General features: G+C 35.9%; 1 protein-coding gene across 3 annotated transcripts in view; it reads right to left on the bottom strand.

The window, feature by feature from the left end:
* ZNF148 (zinc finger protein 148) overlaps window positions 1-18434 on the bottom strand; it is a 122506-nt gene that overhangs the window by 83095 nt on the left and 20977 nt on the right. The window contains exon 2 of one of the 3 annotated variants that reach the window (XM_047099680.1): window positions 2224-2305. The exons of the other annotated variants lie outside the window; for them this stretch is intronic. The gene's annotated coding sequence lies outside the window, so the exon portion shown is untranslated. The remainder of the gene's footprint in view (window positions 1-2223; window positions 2306-18434) is intronic. 3 annotated transcript variants of the gene reach the window in all.

The raw sequence follows: 18434 nt of genomic DNA, 5'->3' as shown, positions 1-18434 counted from the left end.
TTTTAATTTGAATTGGTTCAAATTTTCTTTCTTATCCCTCAGTAGAATTTCAAAATTTTCTTCAGACTGCTCCCAGACATTTTATTTTTTTAGTTATTATGAATGTATACCTTTTCTTACACAATTAGTCCTAATGCCTATTATATTTGTATAAAAAATTATTTGTGTATATTACTTTTATAAGCAGTTCCTTTACTGAATTCTCTTAATACTATCAATACACAGACAAGCAGATGAACTGAACAGAAATGATTTCAGAAACATGTTCTCCAAAAACATGGAAATTCAGTATATGAGAAATGTAGCATTTCAAAATGTAAAAAAGAAATGCATCATTCAATAATTGGAATGGGGACAACTAGTTAGCCTGCCGGAAAAAAAGGAAAGCTAAATCTCTACATCTACTGTTTATAAGCCAAATATATTCAACATTAAATGAAGATTTTAAGCGAAGTAAACCATAAAAAAAAATAACAGAAAACCCATATAACTTTTTCAAGTACCATAATTCACTGAATCTAAAACTACCAATCTTAAGCTACATGACTATTTTATGTGTTAACTAAGAAAGAAAATAATAATAATGTCAAATTATGACAAACCAGCAATTCATGTCATTTCGGAGATGTGACAACACAGAGGAAAAAGTGAGCCCTACAATCGACGGAGACCTTTTAAACTTTATACAGAAACCCCCCATGCCCAGCCATAAAGGAAAAGACTAAATTCAATCATAAAAAATGAAAACTTCCATAAGGTAAAATCAAAATCATAAGATCAGAAGAAGAAAAATTCAGTGAAAATAATTTGCCTAATGAATGACTAGGGACTCAGCACAGGACCAAAAAGATCACTGAAAATATATATACAGCCAATAATGGAAAAATGCTGAAGCTCACTCATAATGAAATTTTGGAAAGCAATACTAAACAACAAAATACTAACAAATTATTAAAAAGTTTGACACTAGCTAGCGTGGTCATTGAGCTAGAGATTCCCATTTTCCTAGACTTACTGATATTGGAATAATCCTTTTAGGCAATTCATCCACCTAATTATTAAATGTACATGCTCTCTGGCCCAACAATTTTTCCCTTAGGGATTTATACTGCATGTACTTTTTAAAATATATGCAAAGACATGTCCAAGAATATCTACCATATTACCATTTATTATAGCAAAAGCACCTGAAAACCTAAACAGCCATTAATAAGTAAGCAGTTAATAAAATTATGGTATACCCAAATACTGGAATACTACACATAATGAAAAGAGAAGAAATGATATGCAAAAATGCAGAAATTAACAACAAAAAAGATATATTGCTAAACAATATGTATGGTGTGATCTCAACTGTGTAAAGAATATGTAAATACAGGTATACATATAAATATCTGCATATATATAGAAAATGTCTGAAAGAATACACACATACATATACACACATACTACAGACATAATACACACATTAACTGTGAAAAGGAACAAGGAAAACCTTTTTTTTTTAACCTTATAACATTCTCTAATGCCTAAGTGTGTCTCATCTTATAACAAACCTGGGTAAGGAAATGTTGAAGGAGTGAGAAATGTTGAACTTGACAATTACCAGAAAACTTGGAAAAAGAAGGAAATCTTAAAATACAGCCACTAATATTGTCACATACTCATTTTTAAAGAATTCTCAAAACTAAATTTACGAGAATCTTCAGAATTTTTATAATCATTAACAACTGACATGCGAATATGTGCCACTGACAGATATGTAAATACCCTGAAAACTGTTAAATATTTAATTTTCTTTCACTTGTTTGAAGGATAAAGCACAGGCCTAACATATGTACCAACATAAGCCAACAAGAAAGGAGAAGATCATCTGTCTTCCTAAAATAAGGGAACTGGGCCTAAAAAAGAAACATGCAAGTAATCTAGTTAAGTGAGAAAAGATAATGATCTACATCCTATAAAACTAATACCATTAACTCTTTTCAATGTATAGACATTCGTTATTTATATATAGCAATACCATGCCATATATGTGTGTGTGTGTATATATATATATATATATATGTCATGCTTATATGTAAGTGGGTATAAAAGGAAAAACGATCATCCAGTAAATACAGAGTGCTATCCAATAGTTGTGATTAGTGCTGTTCATAATACAAGCACATGGGCATCTATCACAGGTAAAAATAAAGACTGAGTAAAACAGTGTTAGATTACCTCTATATAGTATGTCAGGCAAATGCCCATCCCACCAGATCACTTGGCTGAATTTCCAAGCTCCCGATTCCTCCCCTCTATCCTATAAAAGTACAAAAATACAGGTTATCTCCCAAAAGAATCAGAATTAGACATATTCTTAAAGTCAGATAAAATAATTATACCTAGATATGCTAAATCTAACAACGTTCTTTCCAAGCCAGATACTGGATTAATAGATATGGTTGGATTAAATAGAATTAGTAGCAACTAATACTTAATGACCCATCAGTGATAAATGGTATTCCAAGGAAATGACCAGAACCTAATTGGACTTTTTCAAGCTTAATTTCTAGTTGAGGATTAAGATCTCTTTAAAATCAGAGCAATAACCCAAAATTATCTTAAACAACTTTGAAATAAAAAAAGTAAACACAAAATGTGCTTCATTAAAATCTTATGTTGATACTCTCCATTATTCAAAGAGTACTACTTCCTGACGAAACCCCAAAATAACATTTCCCTCAGCTCAAAAGTCTAGCTACATTAATATAGCTTTTAAAAATACAAAAACATTAAGTACTTAAAATTTTCAAGGTGGGGCACCTGGGCGGCTCAGTCAGGTAAGCATCTGACTCTTGATTTCTGCTCAGGTCATGATCTCACAGTTCATGAGTTAAGCCTGCATCTGGCTCTGCACTGACTGAGGAACCTGCTTGGGATTCTCTCTCTCCTTCACCACACCCCCATCTTTCTCTGCCCCTCCCCCACTCGTGCACATGCTGTCTCTCTCAAAAAACCATTTAAAAATTTTTTTCAGGGTCGCCTGGGTGACTCAGTTGGCTGAGCATCCAACTTCAGCTCAGGTCACAATCTCATGTTTAGTGAGTTCAAGCCCCATGTCGGACTCTGTGCTGACAGTTCAGAGCCTGCTTCACATTCTGTGTCTCCCTCTCTCTCTGCCCCTCCCCCACTCATGCTCCCTCTGTCTCTGTCTCTGTCTCTGTCTCTGTCTCTGTCTCTCTCTCTCTCTGTCAAAAATAAACATTAAGGGACGCCTGGGTGGCTTGGCCGGTTAAGCGTCCGACTTCGGCTCAGGTCATGATCTCACGGTCCATGAGTTCGAGCCCCGCGTCGGGCTCTGTGCTGACAGCTCAGAGCCTGGAGCCTGTTTCAGATTCTGTGTCTCCCTCTCTCTCTGCTCCTCCCCGTTCATGCTCTGTCTCTCTCTGTCTCAAAAATAAATAAACGTTAAAAAAAAATTTTTTTTAATAAAAATAAAAAAATAAAAATAAACATTAAAAAATTTTTTTAATTTTTTTTTCAAGGCAAAGGTATTTAATAATACCAATATGGTCCATACATATTTTTTAAGTGTTATGCTATAATCAACCTTTTAACAGAGACTAACACAGAAAGTTAATATCCTATGTTGGTACTGCATTAATACTGGACACATATAATTTCCTTTATGCAACTGGGGTATTTTTTGCTGGCATATGAAAGGGAGGTAATAAAGACAATGAAGACTGAAAGCTGAAACTTTATTAGAAACAAAGAATAGGCCAAATTTAATTTTTTATTCAGAAATAACAAAGCATTTATATAACAGCCCTAACACACATTTTCAGGGCTCAATAAATATCTTGCAAATCAATAAAAGCTATAAACGTAAAAGCAAAACAATTAAACTTTAAATCTTGAGGAAATAACCAATATATTAATCCAAAATTATGTTTATATAATTTTATCGAGGGATCACAAACACTACAGCCTTTCTGATAATGCAGCATTTTCTATTCCTCAGCCAGTCAGCTTTGTTGCTAAAATAATTACCAATCAAGAAATCTATTTAAAATTTTTTTTCTACTAAGCTCTTAATTGCCTGCCTCAAAGCTTTGTTTCCAAGCACTCAGAAGAGCATATATGCCATCATTCTCAATTATGTAGAACAATTTTTGAATACATACTTGCCATAAAACTGTACTATTGTGGTGGACATTATTAAAAACAGGTAAAGTAAAGCAAAACTGTATTTGCACTACACTGCTATCTATGGTCTTCACTGTGTTCAACTTTTAGAATTTTTTAATTTAATGTTTATTATTTATTTTTGAGAGGGAGACAGAGTGCAAGCAGGGGAGGGACAGAGAGAGAGAGAGAGAGAGGGAGACAGAATCCAAAGCAGACTCCAGGCTCTGAGCTGTCAGCACAGAGCCTGACATGGGGCTAGAACTATCAAACTGCGAGATCATGACCTGAGCTGAAGTCAGACACTTAACCAATGGAGCCACCCAGGTGTCCTCAACTTTTAGATTTTCTAAAGCTATAGAACAGTGTAAACTTGAACAGAAAAAGCAGAGCAAAGTCTACATACAAGAAATAAAAATGTCTTCTAATTATATAATTTAGTATTACATTATGAGTCTTTTTGAAAGTTGACTGGGTATATTTACCCCGCAATCAAGACAGTATTTCATATGCCATCATGGAATATGGTAAAATAAAATCTACAGACTGGACAAATGTTTTCAAAATGTTAATATTCTGTTGAAAACATTTTCACAAAAAGCCTACTCATCTTCTTGCATCACTTTTGATTCAAAGCCCTAAATTAAGGCTATCATACATCAAAGAACATAACTAGACATGTTAAAAGAGAAACAAAAAATAAAATAGTAAAGCAAAAAGAAAAAGGAAACATGCCCCCCCACACACACACATACACACCCACATGCACAAAATATTATTACCTCAAGGTCTAAACCTGTAACAGAAATTTTGGAATATATTTCCCATTACAATGTTTCCTCTACCATGGAAACACACAGTTTTCCCTAACTCACTTGCCACACAGTCTCTGTCTGTGGAACTCTAATTCATTTAGCATCATCTACCAATTTCACTTCTCCTTCCAAGTCTCTATTCTTCCTTTAAATCTCCCACTCCTCTCTGCCAACAATAAGGAAAGAACCTACCAAGCTGGAAACTGAAGACCCTGCAAGTACAAAAAGAGAGGTACAAAGCTCCTGAACCACCCAAAGGTCAATTATAATCTTCCTCTTTCAACATGCTTCACTCCCTCACTTCAGGAGTTATAGTGAATATTCCTTCTTGGCAATTCCTAGGATTTAAGATTTTGCTAGCTAAATATTCCCTAATTATATCACTTGTGCAGATATAAACAGTGAAATTAAGACTAAAACTGTTTTAAGGTAGCAGTATATTTATGCTGCCAATAAAAATATTTTTAACCAATGATAGATGTTAATATAACAGATCCATACTATACTGTGAATATGGACTTTTCATTTCACATGGTATAAACTCTCACACTTAGTTAATAATTAAGGCAATTTTCTACCAATACCAATTTTAATAACTATGGCACATTAAGAAAATAAATGAAGTATTTTTCAGGGACCATTAGCTACTGTCCTCCCATTATTTAGTTTTGAAAGACTGGCAATATTCCAATATGCATACCAGCAGGTGGGCTGATTCATTAATTAAGCCAACATTTTTGTCATTAATTTGAGACAATGTTCTGATCACCTGATATGCATGTACAACATGCTATCTAAGATTCCTAAGACATGCATAAAATACCACGGTCTCTGCCCATAGGAGTTCATAAGGTAGCAAAGATGCTAAGTACACATACAACAAATAATGTTAATAATAGTAACATTATGTAGTAAGGGCTATAATTAAAGTTTAAACAATTTATTATAGAAAAAAATCAAAGCAGAGAGCACTCACTTCTTCCTCTGCTACCTTTTCAAATGAAAAAGAATTAACCTTTTGATGTTCACTTTACTTTTAAAGATGCAATGAATATGTACTTTAGACTTTGCTTAGCAGTGTTCCTAGGACTTTGCAGGTATTAACTCTCATAATCCAAACAACAAACTTATGAGAGTGGTGCTATTAACTACTCACATTTTACAAGAGAGAAAAACTGAAGGGTTAAATAACTTACCAAAGGTTACAAAACTAGTAACTGGCGGAACCAAAGTCCTTATAATGGTCTGCAAGGCCCTCCACAATCCACCACAAGGCCCTCCACAACCCACCACCACCACCTTTCAGACCTCATCTTCTATACTTTCCCCCTTGCTCCACTTGAGTCCAGTAACCAGACTTTATCTCCCTGTATCTTCTAGCATGCCATTGCCTTAGGCCTATTGTACTGGCTATTCTAGGCCTGGTATACTTTCTCCCAGAGATACTTATAACTAAATCCTTTACCTACTTTCAGTCTTTGCTCAATCATCATCTTGTTAATGAGGCTTTTTCCTGCTATGCGATTTAAAACTGTCCCCACATGCACTCACACCCAATCCCCCTTTTATCTGTTATACATTTTCCATAATAGTTACCACCTCTTAACATGCTAGGTAATCTACTTGCTTATGATGTTTACCGTTTTCTGCCCCTAACTATATAACATAAGCTCCACAAGGGCAGGAATTTCGTTTTGTTCACTGATCTTAAGACCCTAAAACAATTGCACCTAGTAGATACTTGGTATTTTTTAAATGATTATAAATAAAGTTGAACTCCAATACAGAAATCAAGCTCCAGAAGCTTAACCACACACACGACACTATCTCTCAATTACGGAATCACAGAAAACAAAATTGAAGCATCTAGAAAAGTCACATTAACCTAATGCAGCAGAGAACCTCGTATCAAAACCAGCCTAGTGGGGATTTGGCAACATTACCCTTCAGCTTGGGAATTTCCCTAAAAAGGCTTGTTGGTTTTAACAATAAATTAGCATACTGAGGAGTCTACTATATACATTGTATCAAATAGACATTGTATCAAATAGAAAATAATTCTGAGCAATGTAAAGAATAGCTTAATCCCAGCTAATTTCCCGTCTTTGTTTTAAAAGACTGTTAATAATGAATTTCAGAAGTACTCTGTTAGAAAAGCTACAAAACAGCATGCACATTAAAACAGATAGGAAGAAACTTCTTCAGTTCCTTCAAATTTTTCACACCCTCCTAGAGAAACCTAAGCAACTTCATTAAGTATTTTCAAAGTATCTTTATGTTGTTGGCCCAGAGTACATTCAGTCTACCAAATTATGTTTCAGCTGTCATCTTTGTCTAGAAAAGTAAGATTGCAAAAGATGAGGTTTTATGAATTAATGATCTAAATTCAGATAAGAAACTCCCACAAAAACTGTCAAGAATATAGAGTTCTAAGACAATAAAAAAATTTTTTTTCAAGTGGGGCGCCTGGGTGGCTCAGTCGGTTATGCCTCCAACTTTGGCTCAGGTCATGATCTCATGGTTTGTGAGCTCAAGCCCCTATGTCAGGCTCTGTGCTGACAGCTGAGAGCCTGGAACCTGCTTCGGATTCTGTATCTCCCTCTCTCTCTGCCCCTTTCCTGCTTGCACCCTGTGTCTGTCTGTCTGTCTCTCAAAAATAAAAAATAAATTTTTAAATAAAAATTTTTTAAATAAAAATAAATAAATAAATGAAAGAGGGGTGGGTACCTGGGTGGTTCAGTTAGGTAAGTGTCCAACTCTTGATTTCGGCTCAGGTCGTGATCTCATGGTTAGTGGAATCTAGCCCCAAGACGGGGCTCCACGCTGAGCACTGGTTGAGGATGCTTGGGATTCTCTCCCTCTCTCAGCCCCTCCTGCGTGTGTGTGTGTGTGCGCGCGCGTGCACGCGTGTGCATGTACAGGCACATGGACATAGTCTCTCTCTCTCAAAATAAACTCTTAAAAAAATTAAGAAAGAATATAACCAAAACTTAGCTGTTTTATAAGTATTTCATTATATCATGTACCTTAATGTTACTTCCAAATATAAACACTGTAGAAAAGCCATTCATTGATAAAAAATGCATAGTTCTTGGTTAATTAAGATTATCTCTTTTAAAGTGTCATTTTAAACAGAGAGGGAAGCAAACCATAAAGACACTTGAATACAGAGAACAAACAGGGTTGCTAGAGGGATTCTGGGTGGGGGAATGGGCTAAATGGATGATGGGCATTAGGGAGGGCACTTGCTTGGGACTTGGGATGAGCACTTGGTGTTGTAGGTAAGTGAAAGATCACTAAATTCTTTCTACTCCTGAAATCATTATTACACTATATGTTAACTTGGATTTAAATTTAAAATATAAAACAAAGTCATTTTTAGTTTCACTGAAATGTGTATGCTTACAAAATTTTAACTATCGATGCTTCTATGCACTGCCAAATAAAAAGGCTACCTCTTGCCCTTTAAATGTAATCAAGAAAAGCACAAAGCAATGAAAAGAATAATAGCACATATGGTATAAGAATCTGAAACAGGGGCGCCTGGGTGGCGCAGTCGGTTAAGCGTCCGACTTCAGCCAGGTCACGATCTCGCGGTCCGTGAGTTCGAGCCCCGCGTCGGGCTCTGGGCTGATGGCTCGGAGCCTGGAGCCTGTTTCCGATGCTGTGTCTCCCTCTCTCTCTGCCCCTCCCCCGTTCATGCTCTGTCTCTCTCTGTCCCAAAAATAAAAAAAAAAAAATAAACGTTGAAAAAAAAAAGAATCTGAAACAAAAAATGCTTTAGCATCTTTTAAAGTCCTTTAGCATATTTTAACTACATCACACTTTAAGGTTAATTAGTCAAGTTCTGGTTTTACATTAGTTCTAACTTTTGTGATTTATATGAATAGACATACATAGACATGCATAGACATACGTGTTCTTTAATTTACACCAGCTGCTTTGAAAATTAAAAGGTATTAGAACTCTATCTGAATGATGGTCATCCAACAGTATATTCTTCATGACCTGATCTATCGCAAGCAGGAATGACAGACAGCCCAACAAATTCAAACCAACCGCCCCAGAAATTACCCTGACCAGGTCTCTCTTCGTTTTCTTTTTAAATTTTTTTAATGTTTATTTATTTTTGAGAGAGACAGACAGACAGGGTAAAAGAGAGACACAGAATCCAAAGCAGGCTCCAGACTCTGAACTGTCAGCACAGAGCACAACATGGGGCTCGAACTCAGGAACCTTGAGATCATGAGCTGAACCAAAGTCAGACGCTTTACAAACGCTTTAACTGACTGAGCCACCCAGGGGTCTCCTGCCCAGGTCTTTCTACAACCATTTTCCATTTCCACTCTCAACAAAAGTCAGGCCAAAATCTTATAAACTTTGCAATTAGTGTAGTTAATCCACTTAGTTGAGAATGAAAATCCTACAAAGTGGTAATCAAATTCTTAAAAGAAAACAGCCCAAAGTGAGTAAAATAAGCCCATGAACTGAAAACTTTCACCTGTCCTGGACCTTTTCAAATCACCTAGCCAGTAAACATTTGTCAAACAAGAAACTTGTCCACCACAAGCATTTTTATAAACGCCTTAGACTAACTTTTAAATCTAAATTACATGTTGAGGGGAGACACCGTCCCAAAACTGTGGCAAACTATCAAGCAACTATGTAATCTTCCCTCAATTTTACTAACAGAAATTCACTATTAAGATTAATAAGCCACTCTGAAATCACTGTTGCACCGTATAACTTGAATGTAAATTTTAAAAAAGTAAAAAAAAAAAAAATTAATAAGCCACTAAACTCAAGGAAAAGCTGCTTTACTTTTACTTGTACATAAATTTTTACTGAATACACATTAATTTGTAAATATTTTATACTATCATGAGCAAGATGACTCAGGCACTATAAGCATACTCTAATAAAGTATTGCATGGTATACAAAGTGCTTTCACTTGTCCCATTTCACCTGACCTCCTACAATTACTTAAGCAGGTATTAATATTTCTGAAATTCATCAGGTTAAGTACCCAAGTTTACACAACACATAAGTGTCAAAGACTTCAACCAGATCCTCTGCCTCCTAATAAATGTCTACTGTAACATAGCACCACCACAGGAAAGGTCTTCCCAAAATTAAACTATACTTAATGTTACCTTAATGTACTGGCAATCAAAAAAATTTTTGAAGTATATTATCAATGAACATAGAATTTTAAATTAAAATGCTATCTACAGGGGCACCTGGGTGGCTCAGTCCGTTAAGGGTGCTGACAGCTCAGAGCCTGGAACCTACTTCAGATGGTGTCTCCCTCTGTCTCTGCCCCTCCCCCGCTTGCCCTCTGTCTCTTTCAAAAGTGAATAAACATTTAAAAAATAAAAATAAAATGCTATCTACAATAGTTACCATGTAAATAAACAGAAAATTAAATTCATCTGCTTTTTGTAACATAAAAATTATCCCACTCTAATAACTAAAGAAACCCTAAAAAATTTTAATACCCAATTAAAAATTAAAGTTTAGGGACACTGGGTGGCTCAGTTGATTGAGCATCCGACTTCAGCTCAGGTCATGATCACGTGGTTGGTGGGTTCGAGCTCCACATCAGGCTCACTGCTGTCAGGCAGAGCCCACTTTGGATCCTCTGTCACCCTTCTCTCTACCCCTCCGCCCGTTTGCACTCTCTCTCAAAAGTAAACATTAAAAAAAATTTAACATTTATTTACATTTGATTTTTTTTTAAATGTTTATTTATTATTGAGAGACAGAGAGACACAGAGCATGAGCAGGGGAGGGGCAGAGACAGGGTGAGACACAGAATCTGAAACAGGCTCCAGGCTTTGAGCTGTCAGCACAGAGCCCGACGCGGGGCTCGAACCCACGTACCGTGAGATCATGACCTGAGCTGAAGTCGGTTGCCCAACCAACTGGGCCACCCAGGCACCCCTACATTTGATTTTTTTAAAGTGTCAAAGTGAACAAAAACGTCTTATTAAAATATTATTACAAATCATAGACAAAACTGGAATTATTACTTCTCATATGAAATATAACTTAAAACGCTCACTTAATAACTTATAAATGGTCCACTAAAGTCAGTTCATCTTTTGACAATTTTCATCTTATTCAATACCAGAGTCAATCATTCTTCTGTCCTCTGTCTAGAATGCATGCGTGGAATTACACTAAGCACTAGACACAATGTAGAGGTGTGCCCACAAATAAAACAAATGGTTTTTAATCTGATTAGGAAATTGAGATTTGTCATCAGAGTCGCTCAAGAGAATACCTCAAAAAGAGGCTGCAAAGAACTCCAGTGATTTCTCCTGATAAATGCAGTAAATATATTAAGTTTGAACAATTCATGAAATATGTCTGTGAGATTGTTTTTCTAAATAGGAGAAGTTGATGTAGCAAGTTAACTTGTCATTTAGAAACACAAGCTTCTACTAACATAGAATGGACATTTTCTTATTTGGGTCAATTTATCCTCAATTAGAAAACCAGGAAATGTAAAAGCAGGACATTTTATCTGCCCATTTCAATCTATAAATTAGAAACAGATTACATTGGCTGCATAACACAAGATTTTCAGTATTGTTTTGAAAAATATTTGTTAATATTAAAATACTATAATGTATCACTGGAATTACTAAACATCTTAAGTGTAAATAATTAAACACATCCTTGAAGAAAGCACTCAGAATTTATAACCTCATTTTTAATTAACTACATAACAAGATTCTGTTCATGTGACAGATGCCTAGTCCTGACACCCTCTTGAACTGGTTATGACTGACTTCCCCAAAACTTAGGTGTCTGATATTCTGATTTGTAACTGAAGCAAACATTTATATACTGCTTAAAACCTCACAAAGCACATATCCGTATGCTATTATTTTCAAAGCTGATATAACCTACTGTCTGGAGATCATGATGGTTGACAAAAATTAAGGAACTTGAATTTCCAGTCTAGGTAAGATGGCACAGAGCTGTGTTCCCCTGCCCCTCCTCATTAAGCACAATTATAAACCATGGAAATAACACAAGAGACAACCAGAGGTAAACTCTGCAAATAGTAAGGCAATGAACCAGTTTGGGACTACAAGTATGGAGAAACAAAAGAACAGCAGGGTGTTTTTAGTCCCCACACCCAACAGAAAAAGGCAACCCAGACTGCCATTTCCTGACCACCAACTTAGCAACAGAAGGCAGACCAGGCAGTCACATTCCTCCCCCCAAATTACACTGGAGTCCCTCTGCAACATAAAAGGAAGATTAACTGGAAGCCCAACCAACAACAAAACCGAGGTAAAAAATTCTTCCTTACCCATTTGGCATGAGACTCCTGTTTTCCACCTAGAGATACAGAGACAAGTAGGCAAACTGAGGGACCCAACCACAACAAGCCGCTAGCTAGTTTGGGCTAAGACTCTCCTCTCTCACCCAGGGACAGGGGGACAGGGAAGAATGACATGGGAGGAATAATAGGAGGATCTACCAAAATCATCTCTCATCTAGATATAACAAGAAGCTCCGCATAGGGAAAACCCTTTTGCTCCGTCAGTCACCACCAGCAAGGACTAGTGGCAACCCAGCAGCATCGGATCAATTAAGGTGACCACAAAGGCTCTGAAAATTAAAACTGCCATTGGAAACACAGCCTACAAAAGGGGGCCAAGATCTGTATTCTAAACCTAAATAGGCGGACTGTCCACTAAAATGAAAAATATAAATAGGGCTCAGAACTTCCTAACTAAAGATAAAATAGAAAGGACTCAAGAAGTCATGATTAAGAAAAGATAATCAACTAAGGCCAATGCAGAGATGCATCAGACACTGGAATTATTTGACAAATTATCTTTTATTTAAAACACAATAATAAAAATGTTTCAGCAATTAAGAATTTTCCCAAAACAAGTGAGAAAATGGAAAATCTCAGCAAAGACACAGAATTTATTAAAAAATAAAAGCAAAAGAAAATTACAGAACTAAAAAACAATAGAAAAATTTTGAACTCACTGCATAAACTCAATACAAACACAGAGATGATAGGGAAGAGAATCACTGAAGGTCAGTACAGAAAAACAGAACTCACCCAATCTGAACAAGAGAGAAAACAGGAAAAAAAAATTAACAGTCTTGGAGAACTACAGGCCAATAACATAAGATCCAACATTCTTATCACTGGAGTCCCAGAAAGGAGAGGGGCTGAAACAGTATTTGAAGAAACAATGGCTGAATTCAAATGCGGCAAATACAAACTTACAGATCCAAAAAACTGAGCAAACCCAAGACAGAATAAACACAAACAAATTTACACCAAGACACATAGTAATTAAATGTTCAAAATTAAAACCAAAGAAGAAACTTTGAAGGCACCAGAAACAACCGTATTACTTATAATGGAAACTTTAAATGACTCCAGATTTCTCATCTAAAACCAGAAATTTATTTCTCACAATTCTGGAGGCTAGAAGTCCAAGATCAGGATGTCAATATGGTTTGGTGAGGGCTCACTTCCAGGTACAAGACTCCTTTCTGTATCCTCACAAGACAGAAATGGCCAAGGGAGCTCTTCTGGCTTCTTTTACAACAGTACCGATCCCATTCATGAGGGCTCCTCCCTCATACCTAATCACCTTCCAAAGGCCCCAACTCCTAATAGGATTTCAACATGAATTTTAGGGAAATACATTCAGACCACAGCAAGGAACAAAGGGGCCATTTTTAAAAAGCATTCCCAAAAGAAGAAAAACTAAAAGAATGTGTCATAAAGACTGGCTGAAGAAAATGTTTCAAACAACAGGAAGAAAAGAAATATGGGTATACACAACAGATTATCTTTTCCATCATTAGCTTTATAAATCATACCTGATGACTGAAAGCAAAAATTACGACACTATTTCATACCCAAGACAATTATGTTTAAAAGCTGAGAAGGTAGGGGGCACCTGGGTGGCTCACTCGGTTAAGCACCCAACTTGGGCTCAGGTCATGATCTCATGGTTTGTGGGTTGGAGCCCAGTGTCAGGCTCTGTGCTGACAACTCAGAGCCTGGAGCCTGCTTCAGAATCTGTCTCCCTCTCTCTGCTTCTCCCCGACTTGAGCACCCACTTCTCTCTCTCAAAAACAAACATTAAAAAATAATAATAATAGGGCGCCTGGGTGGCGCAGTCGGTTAAGCGTCCGACTTCAGCCAGGTCACGATCTCGCGGTCCGTGATTTCGAGCCCCGCGTCAGGCTCTGGGCTGATGGCTCGGAGCCTGGAGCCTGTTTCCGATTCTGTGTCTCCCTCTCTCTCTGCCCCTCCCCCGTTCATGCTCTGTCTCTCTCTGTCCCAAAAATAAATAAACGTTGAAAAAAAAAAAATTTTAAAAAAAATAATAATAATAAATAAAAGTTGGAAAGGTAAAGGGTAGAACAGAAGTGAAATTTACACACTTCAGTTGAAACTATAAAATGTGGATACTAGTAGACTGTTATAAATCACATATGCATACTGTAATAACTACAACCACCGCAAAAACTACAGCAAGACAGACTCCAAAACATTATAAATAGACCTTCTACAAATTATAAAAGATGGAATCCTAAAAAATGTTCCAATAATCTGCAGGAAGGCAAGAAAAGAGAAGCAAAAACCAAAAGCCAGAGAAAATAAGCAAAAAATAATAAAATAGCAGCTATAAGGACTGACAGATCATTAATTACCTCAAATGCAGATAGTCTAAATAAACCAATCAAAGACAGACTGGCAGAGCAAATTTTTTTAAATGGCCCCATATGCTGGTAACAAGAAATGTGGTACCATACGTTGAAAAGAATGCTAACACTATAGCAATACTTTTTTTTTTTTTTTAGAAAAGCAGAGTGGTTATATTAATAACACATTTAACCAACAGAATTGAATTGATATACAGATGAAACCTGAACAACTCCCTCACACAAAATCCATGTATGACTTCTGACTCCCCAAAAACTTAATTCCTAATAGCCTACTACTGACCAGAAACTTTACAGATAAAAAACAATCCATTAACATACATTTTGTGTATTACATTATATACTGTATTCTTAAAGTTAGATAAAAGAAAATGTTACTGAGAAAATAAGGAAAACACATTTACAGTCCTGTACTGTAAAAAATCCAAATATAAGTAGACCAGCACAATTCAAACCCATGTGGTTCGAAGGTCAACTGTATATGAAATACTCCACCCAATGACAGCAGAACACACATTTCTTTTCAAGCACCCATGGAACATTCACCAAGGCAGATCATATCCAGAGCCACAAAACAAACCTCAACAAATTTATAAGAATTAAAATAATAGAGTGCATTCTCTGACCATAATGGACCTAAACTAGAAATCAGTAACAGAAAGACAACAGGGTCGCCTGAGGGCTCAGTAGGTTGAGCGTCTGACTTTGATTAGGGTCATGATCTCATGGTTAGTGGGTTCGAGCCCTGCGTCGGGCTCTGTGCCAACAGTTCAGAGCCTGCAGCCTGCTTTGGATTCTGTGTCTCCCTCTCTCTCTGCTCCTCCCCCACTCACACGGTGTCTCTCTCAAAAATAAAAAATTAAAAAAAAAAACAAAACCTAGAAACATCAGGAAAAAACAACACAATTCTAAAAAGTGCATGGGTCAAGGTGGAAATTTCAAAGAAAACTTTAAAATACAGACATATAAAAATGAATGAAAATAAAAACACAACATGCCAAAATTTGTGAGATGCAGCTAAAGCAGTAATTAAAAGGAAATCTATAGCACTAAATGCTTACAATAGAAATGAAGAAAGATCTCAGGGGTCCCTGGGTGGCTCAGTTGGTTGAGTGTGTGACTCGATTTCAGCTCAGGTCATGATCTCACGACCCTTGTGGAGCTTGCTTGAGGTTATCTTTGTCCCTCTCCCTCTGTCCCTCCCTCTCAAAAAAAAAAATAAATACATAGTAAAAATAAATAAAAATAAATGAAGATCTCAAATCAAAAACCTAATTGCCTACCACAAGAAACTTAAAAAAAAAAAAAAGCAAAATATATATAAACCCAAAGCAAGCAGTAGGAAGGAAACAATACAGAACAGAAATTAATGAAATTGAAAACTGGAAAATAGAAAAAATCTGTGAAGCAAAAATTTTGTAAGTATTTAATAGGACTAACAAAATAAAAAACAGAGAAGACACAAATCACTAATGTAATGATTCAAAAGTGGATATCACTAAAGAACTTGCACCAACTAAAATACAGTAAGGAAAATACTACAAAACAACTTTACATTCTTAAATTTATCTCTTCGAAGAAATTTCTCAATTTATCAGAATTATACTACCTAAACTAAACCAAAGTGAAATAATCTAAATAGTTCTATAACCATTTAAGAAAAATGAATTCTTAATTTAAAAGCGCCCAAAAAGAAGACTCCAAGCTCAGCTTCACTGGGAAGTTCTACCAAAAAAATTTAATAAAGAATTAAATTCCAGTTGTTCACAAACTCCTCCCAAAAATAGATGAAGGCACATTTCTTAATTTATCTTATAAGATCAGTATCACTGATACCAAAACAAAATAAAGATGTCACAAGAAAAGAAAATGGCAGGGCGCCTGGGTGGCTCAGTCAGTTGAGCAGCTTTTGATTTTGGCTCAGGTCACTATCTCACAGTTCATGGGATCGAGCCACATGTAGGGCTCTGCACTGACAGCGTGGGATCCTCTCTTTTCCCTCTCTCTGCCCCTCCCCAACTTGTGCATGTGTGCTCTCTCAAAATAAACATTAAATTTTAAAAAAGAAAATGACAAGCCATTATCTCTGATTATAGACATTAAAATCCTCAACAAATACTAGCAGACCGAATTCACTAACACAGAAAAATGAATATGCACAATAACCAAGTAGATTTATCTCAGAAATGCAAAATTGGTTTAAGATCTGAAAATCAAGTAAATACACCCTACCAACCGAATAGAGGACAAAACCTTTATTTTTTGTAGATCATCTCAGCAGATGCAGAAAAGCATGTGACAAAATCCAACATCCTTAAATAACAAAAACATTCAAGAAATTAGGCACAGAAGAGAATCTCCTCAACCTGATAAAGGCCATCTACAAAAATTCTAATGTTATACTTAATGATGAAATACTGAATGCTTTCCCCCATGACCGGAAACAAGACAAAGAGGTCTACTCTCACTACTTTGATTCGACACTGTACTAGATGTTCTAACAAGGAAAATTAGGCAAGAAAATTAAAAAGCATTCACATTGGAAAGGAAGCAGTAAACTGTACCCCTATTTACAGATGGCATCCGATATACATAAAACCATAAAGAATACACTAAAAAACTACAAGAATAAATAAGTTCAGCAAGGTTGTACAGTACAAGAATATACAAAACTCAATGGTATACTAGCAGTGAACAAAATATGAAATTAAGAAAGTAATGTCACTTATAATAGTAACATTACTTTACTTTACTTAGAATAAAGTACTTAGAAAAACTTAACCCAAGGAGGCAAAAGACTTGTAAACTGAAAAACACAAAACACTGATGAAAAAAATTAAAACACAAATAAATAGAAAGACATCCCATGTCCATGGATTATTAAAATGTCCATACTACCCAAAGTGATCTACATCTACAGATACAGTGCAATCCCTACCAAAATCCCAATAGCAATTTTACAGAAGTAGGGGAGAAAAATCCTAAAATTCATATGGAAACACAAAGAACCCCAAATAGACAAAACATCTTAAAGAACAAAGCTGGAGGCCTCACATTTCCTAATTTCAAAACGTAATACAAAGCTACAATAACTAAAAAGTAATAGTATTAGCATAAAGACAGACATACAGACCAACATAAGAAAACAGAGCCCTGAAATAAACCCACATGTTTACAGATGACTGATCTTCAACAAGGGTACCAAGAATACACAATGGGGAAAGGATAGCCTGTTCAACAAATGGTTTTGGGAAAACCGGATATCCACATGCAAAAGGAATGAAATTGGACCCTTATACTATACACAAAAAATCAATTCAAAATGGATTAAAGACTTGAGCATGGGGTCTAAAACTATAAAACTCCCAAAAGAAAATACAAGGGGGAAGAGTTCATAACACTAGTCCTGGCAATGATTTCTTGAATATGACTCAGCAAGTCCACTCCTAGGTATATACCCAAGAGAAGTGAAAACAAATATTCACATAAAAACTTGCACATGAATGTTCATAGCAATTATTAGCTATTATTCATAATAGCTAAAAAGTAGAAGCAACCCAAATGTCAGTCAACTGATGGATTTAAAAAATGTGGTATATCTATACAACAGAATACTATTCAGCAATAAACAGAATGAACTCCTGACACATGCTACATCGTGTAACATTATGCTACATGAAACAAGCAAAACATAAAAGATCACCTATTGTATGATTCCATTA

The sequence above is a fragment of the Lynx rufus genome, unplaced genomic scaffold (genome assembly GCF_022079265.1).
Source record: "Lynx rufus isolate CCGP_SWC_20201006 ecotype Redwood Valley unplaced genomic scaffold, mLynRuf1.p SCAF_5, whole genome shotgun sequence".
NCBI lineage: Eukaryota > Metazoa > Chordata > Mammalia > Carnivora > Felidae > Lynx > Lynx rufus.
The sequence above is the reverse complement of the archived record's forward strand: the minus strand, read 5'-3'. Positions and strand labels throughout refer to the sequence as shown.